This window comes from Sciurus carolinensis, chromosome 10, assembly GCF_902686445.1.
Source record: "Sciurus carolinensis chromosome 10, mSciCar1.2, whole genome shotgun sequence".
Classification (NCBI taxonomy): Eukaryota; Metazoa; Chordata; class Mammalia; order Rodentia; family Sciuridae; genus Sciurus; species Sciurus carolinensis.
The window spans coordinates 19,754,653-19,760,842 of record NC_062222.1 but is presented as its reverse complement, the minus strand read 5'-3'; the positions used below and the strand labels follow the sequence as shown (position 1 = coordinate 19,760,842).

The window sequence follows — 6,190 nt, the reverse complement described above, 5'->3', positions numbered from 1 at the left end:
GTTGATTGGAACTAAAATGAACATTTCAAGATAAGGTATTTTTTTAATTATTTTTTTTATTTTTACAGACTGCATTTTGATTCCTTGTACACAGATGGGGTACATCTTTTCATTTCTATGTTTGTACATGATGTAGATTCATACCATTCGTGTAATCATATATGTACATAGGGTGATGATGTCTGTCTCATTCCACCATTTTTCATACCCCTGCCCCCTCCTCCCTCTCATTTCCCTCTACATAATCTAAAGTTCCTCCATTCTTCTCTCATTCCCCCACCCCCCACCCCCATTATATATCATCAACCACTTATTAGAGGATTTGATGTTTAAAATCTCAAATTTCAATATATTTCTTTATGGATAGGAAGTCCTTCCCTAGCACCAAAAATTACAAAAATATTCTCAAAGAACTTTTCTAATAATTTACTTCTAGTGGTTTTGTTTTTCTCATAGTTTTAAAATTCTTCTGACATATGCGTATGTGTATGTGTGTGTGTGTTCAGATTAAGTTTCCCTCTATATTTTCCTAAATGATGTCAATAGCTATCTCTTTGGGGGGAGAAATGTCCATTCCTACACTGATTCCTAAATACAAACTTGTTTATACTTAAATTTCCCTATATTCATGGTACTACATCTGTATTCTTATGAAATTTGTAATTTTCAAACTTCTATGTACTTATCTATCTTTATGTTATATATTTATTTAGGAAAAAAGACTAATTTTATTGAATACAGGGGTCCCATCTTATTCATTATTCATTTTACTGTGCTTCATAGGACAATGTCTAAGACATGGTGTGCTGTCAGCAAGCGGTTATTGAATGAACCACAGAAATAGACGAGGGAGCTGGGGATCATGGGGATCCTGTTTCCTTTTCTTTATTACAAGCCTCATCTGTTACTTGGTTGCTTTAGGGATCAAGAAACTGATGGATTGGACAAAGTCCTGTTGATTGATTAGAGAAGCCTTAAAAAGTTTGCCATACATCTGAAATTCTACTCCCTGGGCTAGTGCTCTATTTTTAGAAGACCCCTGCTTAATCTGCATTTGTTACTTGGAAGATATAAAATCTGACATTGTGTTGTCTTCTTACAAAAAGCAGATCTACCATGTCTGCCACCATATGAGATCTAAAGCTATTTTTGAATAATACTTGATTCTTTACCTTCTTTCACAACAGTCATACATTTACCAACAGTCTCATAAATCTAGGCCAAACTTATATCAGGCTTCTCCCTCTGACATGCCACCATGGGTTTTGGATATTTTATAGTGAGTAGCTTTAAAACATCCATCCTGCTCTTACTTTCTGTATCATTCCTTCACTGCGGTCTTACCAATGTTACATTCTGAAAGCAGCCTTTCAAGAAACCAACTGAAAAAATTTTGCTCAGATAGTGAAGACATAATGAGAAGGAAAGCAGACATTTAGAATAGTCAGGGGACCTTTAGTAAATCTTTTAAAATTTTTCATTGCTTTTCTATCTGTATGAGTACTTTAGTCCAGATTCTTGAAAATTTAGACATTTTATTACAGCCCCATGTGTTCTTTTAGAAGTGACAGAACTGAATTTTTGTTCATAAAGAAATTCATGTCTTGAGTTTCTAACTGCTTTCCTTCATCTCCATCTCAATTTGAAGCTTCTTTGTCCCAGCTAAAGGAGAATCTCTCCTCCCCTGGCTTTGGGCTTTTCCTGAATCAGTGTCTTCCCTTCTCTCCCTCCTTCTGCTTCTCTTTGCCTGGGGTTTCTTTTATTCACCCTGTTGCCTCTGAACCAGAGGCATGATCTCCCCTGGGATGGAGGGGAAAAGCAGAGGAGTTTGTAGCTTGTTCGTATTACTCGTGGTTTGATACTTGGGTTTCAGCTTCTCAGATTGGAGGAACATCCTAAGAAAGGGAATTCAAACATTTTCTCTTGAAGGAAGCACATTATGGGGTAATACACAACTGTTAGGTTATATATATATTTTTAAAAAGCATGTGTAGTTAAAGATCATTAAGTTTATTACAAGATGACCATAAGCTGGGTGGTATTATATAATTTTTCAAAAGGAGTTTGAATCTTGTGACAGTTTATCGGAAAACTGCTCCCTCATTGTGTCACAAATATTAGGTACTTCCCAGAAGGTGCTTCTAATCACATAACAACTCAGAATTCTGCTCCAGTAGGGCAGTTTTCTTTTCATTCTTTTTTCTCTTATTTTTTATCAACAAATTATTTTTTAAAGAAGCATCTTCATCTAGAAAAATTTTATCTCTGCATTTTTATCCAACTAGCAGGAATATTTGTGCTTACATGGTTTATTATTTCACTAAACCATCCTCTGGTTAATACTTCTGAAATCAGTGTATGTCTTACAAAGACTATATAAGTATTTACACACACACACACACACATGCACATGCATATCCCCTCCCCCCAATGCCCAATAAAGCCATTAATGTATTGATGATGTGTCTTAAGTACATTTAAAAGGTATGGTGTGTTAGTCAGCTTTTTATCATCATGACCAAAATATCTGACCAGAACAAATTAGAGGAGGAAATGTTTATTCTGGGCTCACAGTTTCAGAGTCTCCATCAATGGTCAGCTGATTTGGGCCTGAGGTGAGGCAGAACATCATGGCAGAGGGCATGGAAGAGGAAAGCTGTCAGCTCATGGGCAGCCAGGAAGCAGAGGGAGAGAGAGTGTGCATGTGCATGAGGCACCAGAAACAAAATGTAAATCCCAAAGACACTCACCTAGTGGCCTACTTCCTATACCATATCCTACCTGCCTATAGTTACCACTCGGTAACAAGTTATTAATCCATCAACTGGATTAATGTGTTGATTAGGCTACTGTTCTCACAATCAGAACCTTTCACCTCTGAACATTGCTGCATCATCTTAACATGAGCTTTCAGAAGACACCTCATATCCAGGCTGTGACAACTGGTCCATCTGATATGTAAAGCCTAATAAAGAGATTACACTGATGAAGAAACAAAAATGGCCGACTCTAAGGACGCTAACTAGCAAAAGCTGCATGAACAGTTTGTATTAATCCAGTTGATGGATATTTTCCCCCTTGGGTGGAGAAACAGGGGTGGCTGTGTAGTCTGATCCAAATAGAATCCCTTCCTCTCAAACGGGTGAATTCCTGGTTGCTTGGGACTCTCTTCTCATTATGGAGATTTCCCCATCCTTGTCTTGGATCTTGAATAGTTGTTAATAAATTGATTCTGTCTTTGAATGAGACTGCTTGAGTGTTCTTTTAATCTCAGGTGGAGGAAGGGAACTTGCTCTCATTAGTCTAGCCTGGTGGTAAAATATTCTGTAATAACAATCAAGTTTTACTCTGCCAGTGATGATTGGTTCTTAGTAGTGGCCCTGGTGTTACTGTTAAATGAGTCTATCTCTTTTTTTTCTCCTATCTTAATTATATTGCAAAAGTTTGACTTCTGTAATGTAGTCCCCTGAGCACAGACCAGGTCCTTGGAAGAAGGAGATGAGGGCTGAACACAACCCCACAGTGCTACATAACTGTGCACCCTGTAGTGTTTAATGCAGTACTTGCATTAAACACATTGTTTTGCTAGTGGTGGGTGCTTGTGACAGTCCTGGCTGGTGAAAGGGCTTCTCGGCAATATCACTGCTGCCAGGAATGATCCCTCTACCTTGTAATTCTAGAAACAGAATTTCTCAGTATACTCAGAGATAATTATAAGCTCTGTTGCAGACTCATGTTGACTAAATTTTCATGATTTTGATAGACAAATCACAAAACAATCTTATTAATACATAATGGAGTGCACTTGTTTGTAGTAACTGGAATATGCATAATCTACTCTCCTGGGTACCCTTCTTCCTAGTATCAAGGGATCTCAAAGACTGAAGTATTCAACCACTGCCGAGGCCAAAGCACATCAGATCCTGATTGGCCTGGGCTTCGACCCTGAGATGCAGAATAGGCCCACACAGAAGTTCTCAGGGGGCTGGCACATGCGTGTCTCTGTGGCCGGGGCTCTGTTCATGGAGCCTACACTGCTGATGTTGGATGAACCCACTAATCACCTGGACCTCAGTGCTGTTATCTGGCTCAATAACTATCTTCAGGGCTGGCGGAAGACGTTGCTGATTGTCTCCCATGACCAGGGCTTCCTGGATGATGTGTGCACCGATATCATCCATCTTGTTGCCCAGCGGCTGCACTCCTACAGAGGCAATTACATGACCTTCAAGAAAATGTACCAGCAGAAGCAGAAAGAACTGCTGAAGCAGTATGAGAAGCAGGAAACAAAAGCTAAAGGAGCTAAAGGCTGGTGGCAAGTCCACCAAGCAGGCAGAAAAGCAAACAAAGGAAGCCCTGATTGGAAAACCGCAGAAATGCCGACGGAAAAACCAGGAAGCCCCTGAACTCCTGATGTGCCCAAAGGAGTACACCCTGCGCTTCACTTTCCCAAATCCACCACCACTCAGCCCTCCTGTGCGGGGTCTGCATGGTGTGACATTTGGCCATGAGGGGCAGAAGCCACTCTTTAAGAACCTGGATTTTGACATCGACATGGACTCAAGGATATGCATCGTGGGCCCTAATGGTGTGGGGAAAAGCACACTACTCCTGCTGCTGACTGGCAAGCTGACGCCGACACACGGGGGAATGAGAAAGAACCACCGACTGAAAATTGGCTTCTTCAACCAGCAGTATGCAGAGCAGCTGCACATGGAGGAGACGCCCGCTGAGATCTGCAGCGGAGCTTCAACCTGGCCTACCAGGATGCGCACAAGTGCCAAGGTCGCGTCATGCACACACCATCCAGATCTGCAAACTCTGGTGGGCAGAAAGCCCGAGTTGTGTTTGCAGAGCTGGCCTGTCAGGAGCCTGATGTCCTCATCTTGGATGAGCCAACCAATAACTTGGACATAGAGTCCACTGATGCTTTGGGAGAGACCATCAATGAGTACAAGGGTGCTGTGATTTTCTCAGCCATGATGCCGGACTCATCACAGAAACCAACTGCCAACTGTGGGTGGCGGAGGAACAAAGTGTTAGCCAGATTGATGGGGACTTCGAGGACTACAAGTCGGAGGATTGGAGGCCCTGGGTGAAGTCATGGTCAACCGACCCTGAGAATGAGCTTTCCCTCCTGGATGTCTCCTGAGAGGTAGGCTTATAGAGCCTAGAAATAGCCCATTGTCCCCCTTTCCTTGGAAGCCTGCCTCTGCCCTGCAGCTGACCCAGCAACCACTTGGGCACATGAAGGTGGAGCTGTGACCAGGATACTGCTTTGATTGCTTCCTTTGAAAGACTTGTGTGTCGCACTTTTCTCCAGACAACTGAGCTGAATTACCTTCAACAGCCCTCTATACAAACTGAGGTGACCATGGTTATTGTGGGGTTCCATCCAACCAGACTTAGGTGGCCTTTTGTCTTGAGACTCGTTAGTCAGAAGCCTGCCTCTGTTCTACCCTAAAGCTTCAGGCCTAGCTCCCCCCTGGTTTTGAGTGGTGCGTTTCTTTTTTGATGGATTTAATGCTGACTTAACACAAATATCCATTTGGACCTCAGAACTGGAGGCAAGTTTCTGAGACCTGTGCTGTTATCCAGCCTAATATTTGGTGCCTGTGGTCAATTGTCCAGTTGGGGACTTGAGGACAGGAAAGGAAAGCTGTGGAACCTGGATTTGCTTTACAAGGGGAAGAAATAAAGGAAAGGAGTTGCTGCCACCTATCACTAGTGATTCCTGGGTGTTGGAACTATTTTTACTCAATGTTGATTTACTTTATTTGGTTTTCTAGAAGTTTTTACTGTCCCCCTTGCCCACTAATACAGATGGCTCTATCTTGAGGTCTTTCTTCACTTAGAGTCTTGCTGTTTGAGGGTGAACCCTCCCTCAACCACCTTCAGAAAAGACAAGCTTTGCCAGGCACGATAGTACATGCCTGTAATCCCAGCAACTAGAGACTGAGGCAGGAGGATCCTAAGGCCAGTCTGGGCAACTTAAGGTTGGAAATGTAACTCGGTAATATAGAGCACCTCTGGATTCAGTCCCTAGCACTAGAAGAAAACTGACAGTCTCTGCCTTTGTTGAATAGACTTGAAAAATAAATCATGGGCATAAAAAAAAAAAAAAAAAGACTGAAGTATTAATGGGAATCTGGTTTGTGTACCTGGAATCAGAATGTAGAGTCAATGTTTG

General features: G+C 41.9%; 1 pseudogene; it reads left to right on the top strand.

Annotated features, from left to right (window-relative positions):
- The first annotated feature begins 2,902 nt into the window (after positions 1-2,902).
- LOC124994149 (ATP-binding cassette sub-family F member 1-like) lies at positions 2,903-5,121 on the top strand (annotated as a pseudogene).
- Positions 5,122-6,190: the final 1,069 nt, after the last annotated feature.